The sequence below is a fragment of the Dromaius novaehollandiae genome, chromosome 6 (genome assembly GCF_036370855.1).
Source record: "Dromaius novaehollandiae isolate bDroNov1 chromosome 6, bDroNov1.hap1, whole genome shotgun sequence".
NCBI classification, from domain to species: domain Eukaryota; kingdom Metazoa; phylum Chordata; class Aves; order Casuariiformes; family Dromaiidae; genus Dromaius; species Dromaius novaehollandiae.
Genome location: NC_088103.1, coordinates 2,755,376 through 2,776,672, shown reverse-complemented (window position 1 = coordinate 2,776,672; position 21,297 = coordinate 2,755,376).

Genomic DNA, 21,297 nt, shown 5'->3' with positions numbered 1-21,297 from the left:
ACACCGGAAATAAAGGCACACAGAGGCACCTGCAATGGATAAAAAGGCACTCGGAGGCGTCTACACCACAAAAAAAAGGCACTCGGAGGACCACACTACAAAAAAAGGTACTGGGTGGCCCCGACAGCACAAACAAATGCACTCGGGGGCTGCTACAATGTGAAACAAGGCATTCGGGGGGCCCGGCGTGACCAAAAAAGGCACTTGGAAGCCACGACATTGCAAAAAAGGCACTTGGAAGCCACGACATTGCAAAAAAATGCACCCTGAGGCCCCTGCACCACAAAAAAAGGCACTCGGTGGCCCCGACACCACAAAAAAAGGCACTCGGGGGCTGCTACAATGCGAAAACAGGCACTCCGATGCCCCTACACCGGAAAGAAAGGCACTCAGAGGGCCCTGCAGCACCAAAAAAGGCACTCAGCTGCCCTTACACTGGAAAAACAGGCACTTGGAGGCCTCTACACCACAGAAAAAGGCACTCAGTGGCCCCTACACCACCAAGAAAGGCACTCAGTGGCCCCCACATTGCAAAAAAGGGTACTTGGAGGCTACTACACTGCAAAGAAATGCACCCTGAGGCCCACGCATTGCAAAAAAAGGCACTCAGTAGCCCCTGCACCGCAAAAAAAGGCACTCAGAGGCCAGTGCACTGAAAAACAGGGCACTTGGAGGCCAGTGCACCACAAAAGAAAATGCACTCAGAGGCCCCGACACCACAAAAGAAAGGCACTTGGAGGACCACATCACAAAAAAAGGCACTCGGCTGCCCCTACACTGGAAAAAAAAGGCACTCGGAGGCCCCTACACCACAAAAAAAGGCACTTGGGGGCTGCTACAATGCAAAAAAAAGGCACTCAGGGGCCCCTGAACCACAAGAAAAGGCACTCGGGGCCACTACACTGCAAAAAAAAGATACATGGAGGACCACACACCCCAAAATAACAGCACTCGGAGGCCCCTGAACCACAAGGAAAGGCACTCAGTGGCTCCTACAGCACAAAAAAAGGCACTCAGGGTCTGCTACAATGTGAAACAAGGCACTCAGAGGGCCCTGCACCACCAAAAAAGGCACTCAGCTGCCCTTACACTGGAAAAACAGGCACTTGGAGGCCTCTACACCACAGAAAAAGGCACTCAGTGGCCCCTACACCACCAAGAAAGGCACTCAGTGGCCCCCACATTGCAAAAAAGGGTACTTGGAGGCTACTACACTGCAAAGAAATGCACCCTGAGGCCCACGCATTGCAAAAAAAGGCACTCAGTAGCCCCTGCACCGCAAAAAAAGGCACTCAGAGGCCAGTGCACTGAAAAACAGGGCACTTGGAGGCCAGTGCACCACAAAAGAAAATGCACTCAGAGGCCCCGACACCACAAAAGAAAGGCACTTGGAGGACCACACCACAAAAAAAGGCACTCGGCTGCCCCTACACTGGAAAAAAAAGGCACTCGGAGGCCCCTACAGCACAAAAAAAGGCACTTGGGGGCTGCTACAATGCAAAAAAAGGCACTCAGGAGCCCCTGAACCACAAGAAAAGGCACTCGGGGCCACTACACTGCAAAAAAAAGATACATGGAGGACCACACACCCCAAAATAACAGCACTCGGAGGCCCCTGAACCACAAGGAAAGGCACTCAGTGGCTCCTACAGCACAAAAAAAGGCACTCAGGGTCTGCTACAATGTGAAACAAGGCACTCAGAGGGCCCTGCACCACAAACAAAGGCACTCGGAGGCTGCTACACCATAGAGAAAGGCACTCGGAGGCCCCTGCACTGGAAAAAAAGGCACTTGGAGGCCCCTGCACCACAAAAAAGGCACTCAGAGGCTGCTACAATGGAAAAAAAGGCACTCGGAGGCCTCTACACTGCAAAAGAAGGCACTCGGAGGCCACTACACTGGAACAAAAGGCACTCGGAGGCCAGTGCACCACAAAAGAAGGCACTCGGTGGCCCCTTCAGCACAAAAAAGGCACTTGGGGGCTGCTACAATGCAAAAACGGCACTCAGAGGGCCCTGAACTACAAGAAAAGGCACTCAGTGGCCCCTACAGCACAATAAAAAGCACTCGGGGGCTGATACAATGTGAAACAAGGCACTCAGAGGGCCCTGCACCACCAAAAAAGGCACTCGGAGGCGCCAGCACTGGAAAAAGAGGCACTTGCAGGCCTGTACACCAGAAAAAAAGGCACTCGGAGGCTCCTGCACCACAAAAGAAGACACTCAGAGGCCACTACACCACCAAGAAAGGCACTCGGTGGCCCCCACATTGCAAAAAAAGGCACTTGGAGGCTACTACACTGCAAAAAAATGCATCCTGAGGCCCATGCACAGCAAAAAAAGGCACTCAGTAGCCCCTGCAGCACAAAAAAAGGCACTCGGAGGCCAGTGCACTGAAAAACAGGGCACTTGGAGGCCAGTGCACCACAAAAAAAATGCACTCAGAGGCCCCGACACCACAAAAGAAAGGCACTTGGAGGACCCGACACCACAAAAAAAGGCACTCAGCTGCCCCTACACTGGAAAAAAAGGCACTTGGAGGCCCCTACAGCACAAAAAAAGGCACTTGGGGGCTGCTACAATGGAAAAAAAGGCACTCAGAGGCCCCTGCACCAGAAACAAAGGCACTTGGAGGGCCCTGTCCCACAAGAAAAGGCACTCGGAGCCACTACACCGCAAAAAAAAGGTACATGGAGGACCACACACCCCAAAATAACAGCACTCGGAGGCCCCGGAACCACAAGGAAAGGCACTCAGTGGCCCCTACACTGCAAAAAAAGGCACTTGGGGGCTGCTACAATGTGAAACAAGGCACTCGGAGGGCTCAGCACCACCAAAAAAGGCACTCGGAGGTTCCCGCACTGGAAAAAGAGGCACTTGCAGGCCTGTGGACAACAAAAAAAGGCACTCGGAGGCTCCTGCACCACAAAAAAAGGCACTCGGTGGCCCCGACACCACAAAAAAAGGCACTCGGGGGCTGCTACAATGTGAAAACAGGCACTCCGATGCCCCTACACCGGAAAGAAAGGCACTCAGAGGGCCTGCAGCACAAAAAAAGGCACTCAGCTGCCCTTACACTGGAAAAACAGGCACTTGGAGGCCTCTACACCACAGAAAAAGGCACTCAGTGGCCCCTACACTGCAAAAAAAGGCACTCGGGGGCTGCTACAATGTGAAACAAGGCACTCGGAGGGCCCGGCACCACCAAAAGAGGCACTTGGAGGCTCCTGCACTGGGAAAAGAGGCACTTGCAGGCCTGTACACCGGAAATAAAGGCACCCTGAGGCCCCTGCACCACAAAAAAAGGCACTCGGTGGCCCCGACACCACAAAAAAAGGCACTCGGGGGCTGCTACAATGCAAAAAGAGGCACTCCGATGCCCCTACACCGGAAAGAAAGGCACTCAGAGGGCCCTGCAGCACAAAAAAAGGCACTCAGCTGCCCTTACACTGGAAAAACAGGCACTTGGAGGCCTCTACACCACAGAAAAAGGCACTCAGTGGCCCCTACACCACCAAGAAAGGCACTCAGTGGCCCCCACATTGCAAAAAAGGGTACTTGGAGGCTACTACACTGCAAAGAAATGCACCCTGAGGCCCACGCATTGCAAAAAAAGGCACTCAGTAGCCCCTGCAGCACAAAAAAAGGCACTCAGAGGCCAGTGCACTGAAAAACAGGGCACTTGGAGGCCAGTGCACCACAAAAGAAAATGCACTCAGAGGCCCCGACACCACAAAAGAAAGGCACTTGGAGGACCACACCACAAAAAAAGGCACTCGGCTGCCCCTACACTGGAAAAAAAAGGCACTCGGAGGCCCCTACACCACAAAAAAAGGCACTTGGGGGCTGCTACAATGCAAAAGAAGGCACTCGGAGGCCCCTGAACCACAAGAAAAGGCACTCGGGGCCACTACACCGCAAAAAAAAGGTACATGGAGGACCACACACCCCAAAATAACAGCACTCGTTGGCCCCTGAACCAGAAGGAAAGGCACTCGGTGGCTCCTACAGCACAAAAAAAGGCACTCGGGGTCTGCTACAATGTGAAACAAGGCACTCGGTGGCCCCTACAGCACAAAAAAAGGCACTCGGAGGCTGCTACAATGCGAAAACAGGCACTTGGAGGCCCCTACATCGGAAATAAAGGCACTCAGAGGGCCCTGCACCACAAACAAAGGCACTCGGAGGCTGCTACACCATAGAGAAAGGCACTCGGAGGGCCCGGCACTGGAAAAAAAGGCACTTGGAGGCCCCTGCACCACAAAAAAGGCACTCAGAGGCTGCTACAATGGAAAAAAAGGCACTCGGAGGCCTCTACACTGCAAAAGAAGGCACTCGGAGGCCACTACACTGGAACAAAAGGCACTCGGAGGCCAGTGCACCACAAAAGAAGGCACTCGGTGGCCCCTTCAGCACAAAAAAGGCACTTGGGGGCTGCTACAATGCAAAAACGGCACTCAGAGGGCCCTGAACTACAAGAAAAGGCACTCAGTGGCCCCTACAGCACAATAAAAAGCACTCGGGGGCTGATACAATGTGAAACAAGGCACTCAGAGGGCCCAGCACCACCAAAAAAGGCACTCGGAGGCGCCTGCACCACAAAAGAAGGCACTCAGAGGCCACTACACCACCAAGAAAGGCACTCGGTGGCCCCCACATTGCAAAAAAAGGCACTTGGAGGCTACTACACTGCAAAAAAATGCATCCTGAGGCCCATGCACAGCAAAAAAAGGCACTCAGTAGCCCCTGCAGCACAAAAAAAGGCACTCGGAGGCCAGTGCACTGAAAAACAGGGCACTTGGAGGCCAGTGCACCACAAAAAAAATGCACTCAGAGGCCCCGACACCACAAAAGAAAGGCACTTGGAGGACCCGACACCACAAAAAAAGGCACTCAGCTGCCCCTACACTGGAAAAAAAGGCACTTGAAGGCCCCTACAGCACAAAAAAAGGCACTTGGGGGCTGCTACAATGGAAAAAAAGGCACTCGGAGGCCCCTGCACCAGAAACAAAGGCACTTGGAGGGCCCTGCACCACAAAAGAAGGCACTCGGAGGCCCCTGTCCCACAAGAAAAGGCACTCGGGGCCACTACACCGCAAATAAAAGATACATGGAGGACCACAAACCCCAAAATAACAGCACTCGGAGGCCCCGGAACCACAAGAAAAGGCACTCGGTGGCCCCTACAGCACAATAAAACGCACTCGGGGGCTGCTACAATGTGAAACAAGGCACTCTGAGGGCCCAGCACCACCAAAAAAAGGCACTCGGAGGCTCCTGCACCACAAAAGAAGGCACTCGGAGGCTGCTACAATGGAAAAAAAGGCACTCGGAGGCCAGTGCACTGCAAAAACAGGGTACTTGGAGGCCTCTACACTGCAAAAGAAGGCACTCGGAGGAAACTACACTGGAACAAAAGGCACTCGGAGGCCAGTGCACCACAAGAAAAGGCACTCAGTGGCCCCTACAGCACAAAAAAAGGCTCTTGGGGGCTGCTACCATGCAAAAAAAGGCACTCAGAGACCCCTGAACCACAAGAAAAGGCACTTAGTGGCCTCTGAACCACAAGAAAAGGCACTCGGTGGACTCTACAGCACAAGAAAAGGCACTCGGGGCCACTACACCACAAAAAAAAGGTACATGGAGGACCACACACCCCAAAATAACAGCACTCGGAGGCCCTGGAACCACAAGGAAAGGCACTCAGTGGCCCCTACACTGCAAAAAAAGGCACTTGGGGGCTGCTACAATGTGAAACAAGGCACTCGGAGGGCTCAGCACCACCAAAAAAAGCACTCGGAGGTTCCCGCACTGGAAAAAGAGGCACTTGCAGGCCTGTGGACAACAAAAAAAGGCACTCGGAGGCTCCTGCACCACAAAAGAAGGCACTCGGTGGCCCCGACACCACAGAAAAAGGCACTCGGGGGCTGCTACAATGTGAAAACAGGCACTCCGATGCCCCTACACCGGAAAGAAAGGCACTCAGAGGGCCTGCAGCACAAAAAAAGGCACTCAGCTGCCCTTACACTGGAAAAACAGGCACTTGGAGGCCTCTACACCACAGAAAAAGGCACTCAGTGGCCCCTACACTGCAAAAAAAGGCACTCGGGGGCTGCTACAATGTGAAACAAGGCACTCGGAGGGCCCGGCACCACCAAAAGAGGCACTTGGAGGCTCCTGCACTGGGAAAAGAGGCACTTGCAGGCCTGTACACCGGAAAAAAAGGCACTCGGAGGCTGCTACACTGCAGAGAAAGGCACTCGGAGGCACCTGCAACGGAAAATAAGGCACTCGGAGGCCCCTACACCACAAAAAAAGGCACTTGGGGGCTGCTACAATGGAAAAAAAGGCACTCGGAGGCCCGTGACCCACAAGAAAAGGCACTCGGGGCCACTACACAGCAAAAGAAAGATACATGGAGGACCACACACCCCAAAATAACAGCACTCGGAGGCCCCTGAACCACAGGGAAAGGCACTCGGTGGCTCCTACAGCACAGAAAAAGGCACTTGGGGGCTGCTACAATGTGAAACAAGGCACTTGGAGGGCCCGGCACAACCAAAAGAGGCGCTTGGAGGCCCCTGCACTGGAAAAAGAGGCACTTGCAGGCCTGTACACCAGAAAAAAAGGCACTCGGAGGCTCCTGCACCACAAAAGAAGGCACTCAGAGGCCACTACACCACCAAGAAAGGCACTTGGTGGGCCCCACATTGCAAAAAAAGGCACTTGGAGGCTACTACACTGCAAAGAAATGCACCCTGAGGCCCACGCACAGCAAAAAAAGGCACTTAGTAGCCCCTGCACCGCAAAAAAAGGCACTCGGTGGCCCCGACACTGGAAAGAAAGGCACTCAGAGGGCCCTGCAGCACAAAAAGAGGCACTCGACTGCCCCTACACTGGGAAAAAAGGCACTTGGAGGCCTCTACACCCCAGAAAAAGGCACTCAGTGGCCCCTACGCCGCAAAAAAAGGCACTCGGGGACTGCTACAAGGCGAAACAAAGCACTCAGAGGCCACTACACCACCAAGAAAGGCACTCGGTGGCCCCCACATTGCAAAAAAAGGCACTTGGAGGCTACTACACTGCAAAAAAATGCATCCTGAGGCCCATGCACAGCAAAAAAAGGCACTCAGTAGCCCCTGCACCGCAAAAAAAGGCACTCGGAGGCCAGTGCACTGAAAAACAGGGCACTTGGAGGCCAGTGCACCACAAAAAAAATGCACTCAGAGGCCCCGACACCACAAAAGAAAGGCACTTGGAGGCCCCTGTCCCACAAGAAAAGGCACTCGGCTGCCACTACACCGCAAATAAAAGATACATGGAGGACCACAAACCCCAAAATAACAGCACTCGGAGGCCCCGGAACCACAAGAAAAGGCACTCGGTGGCCCCTACAGCACAATAAAACGCACTCGGGGGCTGCTACAATGTGAAACAAGGCACTCTGAGGGCCCAGCACCACCAAAAAAGGCACTCGGAGGCCCCAGCACTGGGAAAAGCGGCACTTGCAGGCCTGTACACTGGAAATAAAGGCACTTGGAGGCCCCTGCACCACAAAAAAAGGCACTCGGAAGCCCCTACATTGCAAAAAAAGGCACTTGGAAGCTACTACATTGCAAAAAAAGGCACTCGGTGGCCCCTGCACCGCAAAAAAAGGCACTCAGTGGCCCCTGCACCGCAAAAAAAGGCACTTGGAGGCCTCTACAACACCTTCCACTGCCCTGTCAGACACAGAGGCTCATGTGACCTCACAAGGACAGGAAGCCACCAGGGGCCTGCCACTGGCCTGTCAGGCACTGGTACTTCTGTAAGCTCACAAGCAGAGTGAGCAGCCATGGGCATCCCACTGCCTGATGAGGCACTGAGGCAAAGGTGACCTCAAAATGCAGCCAGCACGCAGAGGCCTGCCACTGGCCTATCAGGCAATAGGACTGCCGTGACCTCAAAAGGACAGCCAGCAGCTATGGGCCTGTCACTGGCCTATGAGGCACTGAGGCTGCTGTGACCTCACAAGCACAGCCAGCAGCTATGGGCCTGCCACTGGCCTACAGCAAAAGGAGCCTGAGGTGACCTCACAAGCACAGCGAGTAGCCAGGGGCTTCCCACTGCCCTATAAGGTACAGAGAGAAACGTGAGCTCAAAAGGCAGCCAGCAGACAGAGGCCTGCCACAGGCCTATGAGGCAATAGGACTGCTGTGACCTGACAAGCACACCAAGCAGCTATGGGCCTGCCACTGGCCTATAGGAAAAGGAGGCTGCTGTGACCTCAAAAGCACACCAAGCAGCCATTGGCCTCCCACTGCCCGATGAGGCGCTGACACTGCTGTCAACTCAGAAGCACAGTAAGCAGTCAGGGGCCTGCCACTGCCGTAAAGGGCATGGAGGCTGCTGTGACCTCAGAAGCCCAGCCAGCAGCTATGGGCCTGCCACTGCCCTATAGGGCACTGAGGCTTCTCTGACCTCACAAGCCCACCCAGCAGTCATTGGCCTCGAACTGGCCTATCAGGCACTGAGGCTTCTGCAACGTCACAAGCACAGCCAGCAGCCAGGGGCCTACCACTGGCCTGTGAAGCACTGAGGCTGCTGTGACCTCACAAGCCCAGGCAGCAGCTACGGCCCTGCCGCTGGCCTACGAGGCACGGAGGCTACTGTGACGTCAAAAGCACACCAAGCAGACATTGGCCTCCCACAGGCCTATCAGGCACTGAGGCTGCTGTGACCTCACAAGCACAGCCAGCAGTCAGGGGCCTGCTGCTGGCCTATCAGGCTGTAGGAGTGTTCTCACCTGACAAGCACAGCCAGCAGCTATGGGCCTGCAACTGGCCTATAGGGAACAGAGGCTGATGTGACCTCACAAGCACAGTCAGCAGCCATTGGCCTGCCACTGTCCAAACAGGCACTGAGGCTGCTTTGACCTCACCAGCACACCAAGCAGCCATTGGCCTCCCTCTGGCCTACAGGAAAAGGAGGCTGATGTGACCTCAGAAGCACAGTGAGTAGCCAGGGGCCTCCCACTGCCCTATAAGGTACAGAGACAAATGTGACCTCAAAAGGCAGCCAGCAGACAGAGGCCTGCCACGGGCCTATCAGGAAATAGGACTGCTGTGACCTTACAAGCACAGCCAGCAGCTACGGGCCTTCCACTGGCCTATCACACACTGAGGCTGCTGTGAACTTACAAGCACACCAAGCAGCCATTGGCCTCCCACGGGCCTATCAGGCACTGAGGCTGCTGTGACCTCACAAGCACAGCCAGCAGCCAAGGGCCTGCCACTAGCCTATGAGGCAAAAGGACTGCTGTGATCTGACAAGCACAGCCAGCAGCCAAGGGCCTGCCACAGGCCTATCAGGCAATAGGACTGCTGTGACCTGACAAGCACACCAAGCAGCTATGGGCCTGCCACTGGCCTATGGGAAAAGGAGGCTGCTGTGACCTCACAAGCACAGGCAGCAGCCATTAGCCTCCCACTGCCCGATGAGGCGCTGATGCTCAGAAGCACAGTAAACAGTCAGGGGCCTGCCACTGCCCTCAAGGGCATGGAGGCTGCTGTGACCTCAGAAGCCCAGCCAGCAGCTATGGGCTGCCACTGCCCTATAGGGCACTGAGGCTTCTCTGACCTCACAAGCAGAGCCAGCAGCTATGAGCCTGCCACTGGCCTGTGAAGCACTGAGGCTGCTGTGACCTCACGAGCCCAGGCAGCAGCTGTGGGCCTGCCACTGGCCTATGAGGCACTGAGGCTGCTGTGACCTCACAAGCACAGTCAGCAGCCAGGGGCCTGCTGCTGGCCTATCAGGCTGTAGGAGTGTTGTCACCTGAGAAGCACAGCCAGCAGCTAAGGGCCTGCAACTGGCCTATAGGGAGCAGAGGCTGATGTGACCTCACAAGCACAGCCAGCAGCCATTGGCCTGCCACTGTCCAAACAGGCACTGGGGCTGCTTTGACCTCACCAGCACACGAATCAGCCATTGGCCTCCCTCTGGCCTACAGGAAAAGGAGGCTGATGTGACCTCACAAGCACAGCGAGTAGCCAGGGGCCTCCCATGGGCCTATCAGGCACTGAGGCTTCTGCAACCTCAGAAACACAGCCAGCAGTCAGAGGCCTGCCACTGGCCTGTGAAGCACTGAGGCTGCTGTGACCTCACGAGCCCAGTCAGCAGCTACGGGCCTTCCACTGGCCTATCACGCACTGAGGCTGCTGTGACCTCAAAGCACACCAAGCAGCCATTGGCCTCCCACGGGCCTATGAGGCACTGAGGCTGCTGTGACCTCACAAGCACAGTCAGCAGCCATTAGCCTCCCACTGCCTGATGAGGCGCTGACGCTGCTGTCAACTCAGAAGCACAGTAAACAGTCAGGGGCCTGCCACTGCCCTCAAGGGCATGGTGGCTGCTGTGACCTCAGAAGCCCAGCCAGCAGCTATGGGCCTGCCACTGCCCTATAGGGCACTGAGGCTTCTCTGACCTCACAAGCCCACCCAGCAGTCAGGGGCCTCGAACTGGCCTATCAGGCACTGCAGCTTCTGTAACCTCACAAGCACAGCCAGCAGCCATGGGCCTGCCACTGGCCTGTGAAGCACTGAGGCTGCTGTGACCTCACAAGCACAGACAGCAGCCATTGGCCTGCCACTGGCCTATACAGCACTGAGGCTGCTGTGACCTCACAAGCACAGCAAGGAGCAAGAGGCCTGCCATTGCCCTATAAGCTACAGAGACAAATTTGACCTCAAAAGGCAGCCAGCAGACAGAGGCCTGCCACGGGCCTATCAGGCAATAGGACTGCCGTGACCTCAAAAGGACAGCCAGCAGCTACTGGCCTGTCACTGGTCTATGAGGCACTGAGGCTGCTGTGACCTCACATGCACAGCCAGCAGCTATGGGCCTGCCACTGGCCTACAGCAAAAGGAGCCTGAGGTGACCTCACAAGCACAGCGAGTAGCCAGGGGCTTCCCACTGCCCTATAAGGTACAGAGAGAAATGTGAGCTCAAAAGGCAGCCAGCAGACAGAGGCCTGCCACAGGCCTATGAGGCAATAGGACTGCTGTGAGCTGACAAGCACACCAAGCAGCTATGGGCCTGCCACTGGCCTATAGGAAAAGGAGGCTGCTGTGACCTCAAAAGCACACCAAGCAGCCATTGGCCTCCCACTGCCCGATGAGGCGCTGATGCTGCTGTCAACTCAGAAGCACAGTAAGCAGTCAGGGGCCTGCCACTGCTGTAAAGGGCATGGAGCCTGCTGTGACCTCAGAAGCCCAGCCAGCAGCTATGGGCCTGCCACTGCCCTATAGGGCACTGAGGCTTCTCTGACCTCACAAGCCCACCCAGCAGTCATTGGCCTCGAACTGGCCTATCAGGCACTGAGGCTTCTGCAACGTCACAAGCACAGCCAGCAGACAGGGGCCTGCCACTGGCCTGTCAGGCACTGAGGCTGCTGTGACCTCACGAGCCCAGGCAGCAGCTATGGGCCTGCCACTGGCCTATGAGGCACTGACGCTGCAGTGACCTCACAAGCACACCAAGCAGACAAGGGCCTGCCATTGCCCTATAAGGTACAGAGACAAATGTGACCTCAAAAGGCAGCCAGCAGACAGAGGCCTGCCACTGGCCTATCAGGAAATAGGACTGCTGTGACCTTACAAGCACAGCCAGCAGCTACGGGCCTGCCACTGGCCTATAAGGCACGGAGGCTGCTGTGACCTCACAAGCACACCAAGCAGCCATTGGCCTCCCACGGGCCTATCAGGCACTGAGGCTGCTGTGACCTCACAAGCACAGCCAGCAGTCAGGGGCCTGCTGCTGGCCTATCAGGCTGTAGGAGTGTTCTCACCTGACAAGCACAGCCAGCAGCTATGGGCCTGCAACTGGCCTATAGGGAACAGAGGCTGATGTGACCTCACAAGCACAGTCAGCAGCCATTGGCCTGCCACTGTCCAAACAGGCACTGAGGCTGCTTTGACCTCACCAGCACACCAAGCAGCCATTGGCCTCCCTCTGGCCTACAGGAAAAGGAGGCTGATGTGACCTCAGAAGCACAGTGAGTAGCCAGGGGCCTCCCACTGCCCTATAAGGTACAGAGACAAATGTGACCTCAAAAGGCAGCCAGCAGACAGAGGCCTGCCACGGGCCTATCAGGAAATAGGACTGCTGTGACCTTACAAGCACAGCCAGCAGCTACGGGCCTTCCACTGGCCTATCACACACTGAGGCTGCTGTGAACTTACAAGCACACCAAGCAGCCATTGGCCTCCCACGGGCCTATCAGGCACTGAGGCTGCTGTGACCTCACAAGCACAGCCAGCAGCCAAGGGCCTGCCACTAGCCTATGAGGCAAAAGGACTGCTGTGATCTGACAAGCACAGCCAGCAGCCAAGGGCCTGCCACAGGCCTATCAGGCAATAGGACTGCTGTGACCTGACAAGCACAGCCAGCAGCTATGGGCCTGCCACTGGCCTATGGGAAAAGGAGGCTGCTGTGACCTCACAAGCACAGGCAGCAGCCATTAGCCTCCCACTGCCCGATGAGGCGCTGATACTCAGAAGCACAGTAAACAGTCAGGGGCCTGCCACTGCCCTCAAGGGCATGGAGGCTGCTGTGACCTCAGAAGCCCAGCCAGCAGCTATGGGCCTGCCACTGCCCTATAGGGCACTGAGGCTTCTCTGACCTCACAAGCACAGCCAGCAGCTATGAGCCTGCCACTGGCCTGTGAAGCACTGAGGCTGCTGTGACCTCACGAGCCCAGGCAGCAGCTGTGGGCCTGCCACTGGCCTATAAGGCACTGAGGCTGCTGTAACCTCACAAGCACAGCCAGCAGTCAGGGGCCTGCCACTGGCCTGTGAAGCACTGAGGCTGCTGTGACCTCACGAGCCCAGGCAGCAGCAATGGGCCTGCCACTGGCCTATGAGGCACTGAGGCTGCTGTGACCTCACAAGCACAGTCAGCAGCCAGGGGCCTGCTGCTGGCCTATCAGGCTGTAGGAGTGTTGTCACCTGAGAAGCACAGCCAGCAGCTAAGGGCCTGCAACTGGCCTATAGGGAGCAGAGGCTGATGTGACCTCACAAGCACAGCCAGCAGCCATTGGCCTGCCACTGTCCAAACAGGCACTGGGGCTGCTTTGACCTCACCAGCACACGAATCAGCCATTGGCCTCCCTCTGGCCTACAGGAAAAGGAGGCTGATGTGACCTCACAAGCACAGCGAGTAGCCAGGGGCCTCCCATGGGCCTATCAGGCACTGAGGCTTCTGCAACCTCAGAAACACAGCCAGCAGCCATTGGCCTGCCACTGTCCAAACAGGCACTGGGGCTGCTTTGACCTCACCAGCACACGAATCAGCCATTGGCCTCCCTCTGGCCTACAGGAAAAGGAGGCTGATGTGACCTCACAAGCACAGCGAGTAGCCAGGGGCCTCCCATGGGCCTATCAGGCACTGAGGCTTCTGCAACCTCAGAAACACAGCCAGCAGTCAGGGGCCTGCCACTGGCCTGTGAAGCACTGAGGCTGCTGTGACCTCACGAGCCCAGTCAGCAGCTACGGGCCTTCCACTGGCCTATCACGCACTGAGGCTGCTGTGACCTCAAAGCACACCAAGCAGCCATTGGCCTCCCACGGGCCTTTCAGGCACTGAGGCTGCTGTGACCTCACAAGCACAGTCAGCAGCCATTAGCCTCCCACTGCCTGATGAGGCGCTGACGCTGCTGTCAACTCAGAAGCACAGTAAACAGTCAGGGGCCTGCCACTGCCCTCAAGGGCATGGTGGCTGCTGTGACCTCAGAAGCCCAGCCAGCAGCTATGGGCCTGCCACTGCCCTATAGGGCACTGAGGCTTCTCTGACCTCACAAGCCCACCCAGCAGTCAGGGGCCTCGAACTGGCCTATCAGGCACTGCGGCTTCTGTAACCTCACAAGCACAGCCAGCAGCCATGGGCCTGCCACTGGCCTGTGAAGCACTGAGGCTGCTGTGACCTCACAAGCACAGACAGCAGCCATTGGCCTGCCACTGGCCTATACAGCACTGAGGCTGCTGTGACCTCACAAGCACAGCAAGGAGCAAGAGGCCTGCCATTGCCCTATAAGCTACAGAGACAAATTTGACCTCAAAAGGCAGCCAGCAGACAGAGGCCTGCCACGGGCCTATCAGGCAATAGGACTGCCGTGACCTCAAAAGGACAGCCAGCAGCTACTGGCCTGTCACTGGTCTATGAGGCACTGAGGCTGCTGTGACCTCACATGCACAGCCAGCAGCTATGGGCCTGCCACTGGCCTACAGCAAAAGGAGCCTGAGGTGACCTCACAAGCACAGCGAGTAGCCAGGGGCTTCCCACTGCCCTATAAGGTACAGAGAGAAATGTGAGCTCAAAAGGCAGCCAGCAGACAGAGGCCTGCCACAGGCCTATGAGGCAATAGGACTGCTGTGAGCTGACAAGCACACCAAGCAGCTATGGGCCTGCCACTGGCCTATAGGAAAAGGAGGCTGCTGTGACCTCAAAAGCACACCAAGCAGCCATTGGCCTCCCACTGCCCGATGAGGCGCTGACGCTGCTGTCAACTCAGAAGCACAGTAAGCAGTCAGGGGCCTGCCACTGCTGTAAAGGGCATGGAGGCTGCTGTGACCTCAGAAGCCCAGCCAGCAGCTATGGGCCTGCCACTGCCCTATAGGGCACTGAGGCTTCTCTGACCTCACAAGCCCACCCAGCAGTCATTGGCCTCGAACTGGCCTATCAGGCACTGAGGCTTCTGCAACGTCACAAGCACAGCCAGCAGACAGGGGCCTGCCACTGGCCTGTCAGGCACTGAGGCTGCTGTGACCTCACGAGCCCAGGCAGCAGCTATGGGCCTGCCACTGGCCTATGAGGCACTGACGCTGCAGTGACCTCACAAGCACACCAAGCAGACAAGGGCCTGCCATTGCCCTATAAGGTACAGAGACAAATGTGACCTCAAAAGGCAGCCAGCAGACAGAGGCCTGCCACTGGCCTATCAGGAAATAGGACTGCTGTGACCTTACAAGCACAGCCAGCAGCTACGGGCCTGCCACTGGCCTATAAGGCACGGAGGCTGCTGTGACCTCACCAGCACACCAAGCAGCCATTGGCCTCCCACGGGCCTATCAGGCACTGAGGCTGCTGTGACCTCACAAGCACAGGCAGCAGCCAAGGGCCTGACACAGGCCTATCAGGCAATAGGACTGCTGTGACCTGAAAAGCACAGCCAGCAGCTATGGGCCTGCCACTGGCTTATAGGGAACAGAGGCTGCTGTGACCTCACAAGCACAGCCAGCAGCTATGGGCCTGCCACTGGCCTATGAGGCACTGAGGCTGCTGTGACCTCACAAGCACAGTCAGCAGCCAGGGGCCTGCTGCTGACCTATCAGGCTGTAGGAGTGTTGTAACCTGACAAGCACAGCCAGCAGCTCTGGGCCTGCCATGGCGCATCAAGCACGGAGAAAGAAGGGAACACCCAAGCAGACCAGCAGCCATGGGCGTGGCAGTGCCCTTTTTGGCATGGAGACACAAGTATCCTCACAAGCCCAGCCAGGAGGCATGGCCCTGCCACTGGCCTATCACGCACAGAGGCAGAAGCAACCTCACAAGCAGAGCGAGGACTGATGGGCCTGACTGGCCTACCAGGCCGTGAGGCAGAAGTGACATGACTATCTCATCCAGCAGTGGTGGACCTGACAATATCATTTCAGGCAGAGGGTAAAGTGACAGCACAGAACGTTGAAGGACCATAACAGAAAAAAGGCACTTGGAGGCATGAGTACTGGGGGAAAAAAAGGGCACTAGGAGGCCATGCACTGCAAAAATAGGCCCATGGAGGACACTATACTGGAAAAAAAGGCACTTTGGGAGCCTGCATCACAAAAATAGGCACTTGGAGGCCGCTAGACCGGAAAAAAGGCACTTAGATGCCCCTTCACTGCAAAAAAAGGCACTCAGACAGCAGTGCACCTCAAACAAAGGCACTTGGAGGGCCCTGCACCACAAAAAAAGGAAGTCGGCTGCCCCTACACTGGAAAAAAAAAGGTACTCGGAGGCCCCTACACTGCAAAAAAAGGCACTCGGGGGCTGCTACAATGTGAAACAAGGCACTCGGAGGGCCCGGCACCACCAAAAGAGGCACTTGGAGGCTCCTGCACTGGGAAAAGAGGCACTTGCAGGCCTGTACACCGGAAAAAAAGGCACTCGGAGGCTGCTACACTGCAGAGAAAGGCACTCGGAGGCACCTGCAACGGAAAATAAGGCACTCGGAGGCCCCTACACCACAAAAAAAGGCACTTGGGGGCTGCTACAATGGAAAAAAAGGCACTCGGAGGCCCGTGACCCACAAGAAAAGGCACTCGGGGCCACTACACAGCAAAAGAAAGATACATGGAGGACCACACACCCCAAAATAACAGCACTCGGAGGCCCCTGAACCACAGGGAAAGGCACTCGGTGGCTCCTACAGCACAGAAAAAGGCACTTGGGGGCTGCTACAATGTGAAACAAGGCACTCGGAGGGCCCGGCACAACCAAAAGAGGCGCTTGGAGGCCACTGCACTGGAAAAAGAGGCACTTGCAGGCCTGTACACCAGAAAAAAAGGCACTCGGAGGCTCCTGCACCACGAAAGAAGGCACTCGGAGGCTGCTACAATGGAAAAAAAGGCACTCGGAGGCCAGTGCACTGCAAAAACAGGGCACTTGGAGGCCTCTACACTGCAAAAGAAGGCACTCGGAGGAAACTACACTGGAACAAAAGGCACTCGGAGGCCAGTGCACCACAAGAAAAGGCACTCAGTGGCCCCTACAGCACAAAAAAAGGCTCTTGGGGGCTGCTACAATGGAAAAAAAGGCACTCAGAGACCCCTGAACCACAAGAAAAGGCACTTAGTGGCCTCTGAACCACAAGAAAAGGCACTCGGTGGACTCTACAGCACAAGAAAAGGCACTCGGGGCCACTACACCGCAAAAAAAGGCACTTGGGGGCTGCTACAATGTGAAACAAGGCACTCGGAGGGCTCAGCACCACCAAAAAAGGCACTCGGAGGTTCCCGCACTGGAAAAAGAGGCACTTGCAGGCCTGTGGACAACAAAAAAAGGCACTCGGAGGCTCCTGCACCACAAAAGAAGGCACTCGGTGGCCCCGACACCACAAAAAAAGGCACTCGGGGGCTGCTACAATGTGAAAACAGGCACTCCGATGCCCCTACACCGGAAAGAAAGGCACTCAGAGGGCCTGCAGCACAAAAAAAGGCACTCAGCTGCCCTTACACTGGAAAAACAGGCACTTGGAGGCCTCTACACCACAGAAAAAGGCACTCAGTGGCCCCTACACTGCAAAAAAAGGCACTCGGGGGCTGCTACAATGTGAAACAAGGCACTCGGAGGGCCCGGCACCACCAAAAGAGGCACTTGGAGGCTCCTGCACTGGGAAAAGAGGCACTTGCAGGCCTGTACACCGGAAATAAAGGCACCCTGAGGCCCCTGCACCATAAAAAAAGGCACTCGGTGGCCCCGACACCACAAATAAAAGCACTCGGGGGCTGCTACAATGCAAAAAGAGGCACTCCAATGCCCCTACACCAGAAAGAAAGGCACTCAGAGGGCCCTGCAGCACAAAAAAAGGCACTCAGCTGCCCTTACACTGGAAAAAAAGGCACTCGGAGGCTCCTGCACCACAGAAAAAGGCACTCAGTGGCCCCTACACCACCAAGAAAGGCACTCGGTGGCCCCCACATTGCAAAAAAGGGTACTTGGAGGCTACTACACTGCAAAGAAATGCACCCTGAGGCCCACGCATTGCAAAAAAAGGCACTCAGTAGCCCCTGCACCGCAAAAAAAGGCACTCGGAGGCCAGTGCACTGAAAAACAGGGCACTTGGAGGCCAGTGCACCACAAAAGAAAATGCACTCAGAGGCCCCGACACCACAAAAGAAAGGCACTTGGAGGACCACACCACAAAAAAAGGCACTCGGCTGCCCCTACACTGGAAAAAAAAGGCACTCGGAGGCCCCTACACCACAAAAAAAGGCACTTGGGGGCTGCTACAATGCAAAAGAAGGCACTCGGAGGCCCCTGAACCACAAGAAAAGGCACTCGGGGCCACTACACTGCAAAAAAAAGATACATGGAGGACCACACACCCCAAAATAACAGCACTCGTTGGCCCCTGAACCAGAAGGAAAGGCACTCGGTGGCTCCTACAGCACAAAAAAAGGCACTCGGGGTCTGCTACAATGTGAAACAAGGCACTCGGTGGCCCCTACAGCACAAAAAAAGGCACTCGGAGGCTGCTACAATGCGAAAACAGGCACTTGGAGGCCCCTACATCGGAAATAAAGGCACTCAGAGGGCCCTGCACCACAAACAAAGGCACTCGGAGGCTGCTACACCATAGAGAAAGGCACTCGGAGGCCCCTGCACTGGAAAAAAAGGCACTTGGAGGCCCCTGCACCACAAAAAAGGCACTCAGAGGCTGCTACAATGGAAAAAAAGGCACTCGGAGGCCTCTACACTGCAAAAGAAGGCACTCGGAGGCCACTACACTGGAACAAAAGGCACTCGGAGGCCAGTGCACCACAAAAGAAGGCACTCGGTGGCCCCTTCAGCACAAAAAAGGCACTTGGGGGCTGCTACAATGCAAAAACGGCACTCAGAGGGCCCTGAACTACAAGAAAAGGCACTCAGTGGCCCCTACAGCACAATAAAAAGCACTCGGGGGCTGATACAATGTGAAACAAGGCACTCAGAGGGCCCAGCACCACCAAAAAAGGCACTCGGAGGCGCCTGCACTGGAAAAAGAGGCACTTGCAGGCCTGTACACCAGGAAAAAAGGCACTCGGAGGCTCCTGCACCACAAAAGAAGGCACTCAGAGGCCACTACACCACCAAGAAAGGCACTCGGTGGCCCCCACATTGCAAAAAAAGGCAGTTGGAGGCTACTACACTGCAAAAAAATGCACCCTGAGGCCCATGCACAGCAAAAAAAGGCACTCAGTAGCCCCTGCAGCACAAAAAAAGGCACTCAGAGGCCGGTGCACTGAAAAACAGAGCACTTGGAGGCCAGTGCACCACAAAAAAAATGCACTCAGAGGCCCCGACACCACAAAAGAAAGGCACTTGGAGGCCCCTGTCCCACAAGAAAAGGCACTCGGGGCCACTACACCGCAAATAAAAGATACATGGAGGACCACAAACCCCAAAATAACAGCACTCGGAGGCCCCAGAACCACAAGAAAAGGCACTCGGTGGCCCCTACAGCACAATAAAACGCACTCGGGGGCTGCTACAATGTGAAACAAGGCACTCTGAGGGCCCAGCACCACCAAAAAAGGCACTCGGAGGCCCCAGCACTGGGAAAAGCGGCACTTGCAGGCCTGTACACTGGAAATAAAGGCACTTGGAGGCCCCTGCACCACAAAAAAAGGCACTCGGAAGCCCCTACATTGCAAAAAAAGGCACTTGGAAGCTACTACATTGCAAAAGAAGGCACTCGGTGGCCCCTGCACCGCAAAAAAAGGCACTCGGTGGCCCCTGCACCACAAAAAAAGGCACTCGGTGGCCCCTGCACCGCAAAAAAAGGCACTTGGAGGCCTCTACAACACCTTCCACTGCCCTATCAGACACAGAGGCTCATGTGACCTCACAAGGACAGGAAGCCGCCAGGGGCCTGCCACTGGCCTGTCAGGCACTGGTACTTCTGTAAGCTCACAAGCAGAGTCAGCAGCCATGGGCATCCCACTGCCTGATGAGGCACTGAGGCAAAGGTGACCTCCAAATGCAGCCAGCACGCAGAGGCCTGCCACTGGCCTATCAGGCAATAGGACTGCCGTGACCTCAAAAGGACAGCCAGCAGCTATGGGCCTGTCACTGGCCTATGAGGCACTGAGGCTGCTGTGACCTCACAAGCACAGCCAGCAGCTATGGGCCTGCCACTGGCCTACAGCAAAAGGAGCCTGAGGTGACCTCACAAGCACAGCGAGTAGCCAGGGGCTTCCCACTGCCCTATAAGGTACAGAGAGAAACGTGAGCTCAAAAGGCAGCCAGCAGACAGAGGCCTGCCACAGGCCTATGAGGCAATAGGACTGCTGTGACCTGACAAGCACACCAAGCAGCTATGGGCCTGCCACTGGCCTATGAGGCACGGAGGCTGCTGTGACCTCACAAGCACACCAAGCAGCCATTGGCCTCCCACTGCCCGATGAGGCGCTGACACTGCTGTCAACTCAGAAGCACAGTAAGCAGTCAGGGGCCTGCCACTGCTGTAAAGGGCATGGAGGCTGCTGTGACCTCAGAAGCCCAGCCAGCAGCTATGGGCCTGCCACTGCCCTATAGGGCACTGAGGCTTCTCTGACCTCACAAGCCCACCCAGCAGTCATTGGCCTCGAACTGGCCTATCAGGCACTGAGGCTTCTGCAACGTCACAAGCACAGCCAGCAGCCAGGGGCCTGCCACTGGCCTGTCAGGCACTGAGGCTGCTGTGACCTCACGAGCCCAGGCAGCAGCTACGGCCCTGCCGCTGGCCTACGAGGCACGGAGGCTACTGTGACGTCAAAAGCACACCAAGCAGACATTGGCCTCCCACGGGCCTATCAGGCACTGAGGCTGCTGTGACCTCACAAGCACAGCCAGCAGCCAAGGGCCTGCCACTAGCCTATGAGGCAAAAGGACTGCTGTGATCTGACAAGCACAGCCAGCAGCCAAGGGCCTGCCACAGGCCTATCAGGCAATAGGACTGCTGTGACCTGACAAGCACAGCCAGCAGCTATGGGCCTGCCACTGGCCTATGGGAAAAGGAGGCTGCTGTGACCTCACAAGCACAGGCAGCAGCCATTAGCCTCCCACTGCCCGATGAGGCGCTGATGCTCAGAAGCACAGTAAACAGTCAGGGGCCTGCCACTGCCCTCAAGGGCATGGAGGCTGCTGTGACCTCAGAAGCCCAGCCAGCAGCTATGGGCCTGCCACTGCCCTATAGGGCACTGAGGCTTCTCTGACCTCACAAGCACAGCCAGCAGCTATGAGCCTGCCACTGGCCTGTGAAGCACTGAGGCTGCTGTGACCTCACGAGCCCAGGCAGCAGCTGTGGGCCTGCCACTGGCCTATAAGGCACTGAGGCTGCTGTAACCTCACAAGCACAGCCAGCAGTCAGGGGCCTGCCACTGGCCTGTGAAGCACTGAGGCTGCTGTGACCTCACGAGCCCAGGCAGCAGCAATGGGCCTGCCACTGGCCTATGAGGCACTGAGGCTGCTGTGACCTCACAAGCACAGTCAGCAGCCAGGGGCCTGCTGCTGGCCTATCAGGCTGTAGGAGTGTTGTCACCTG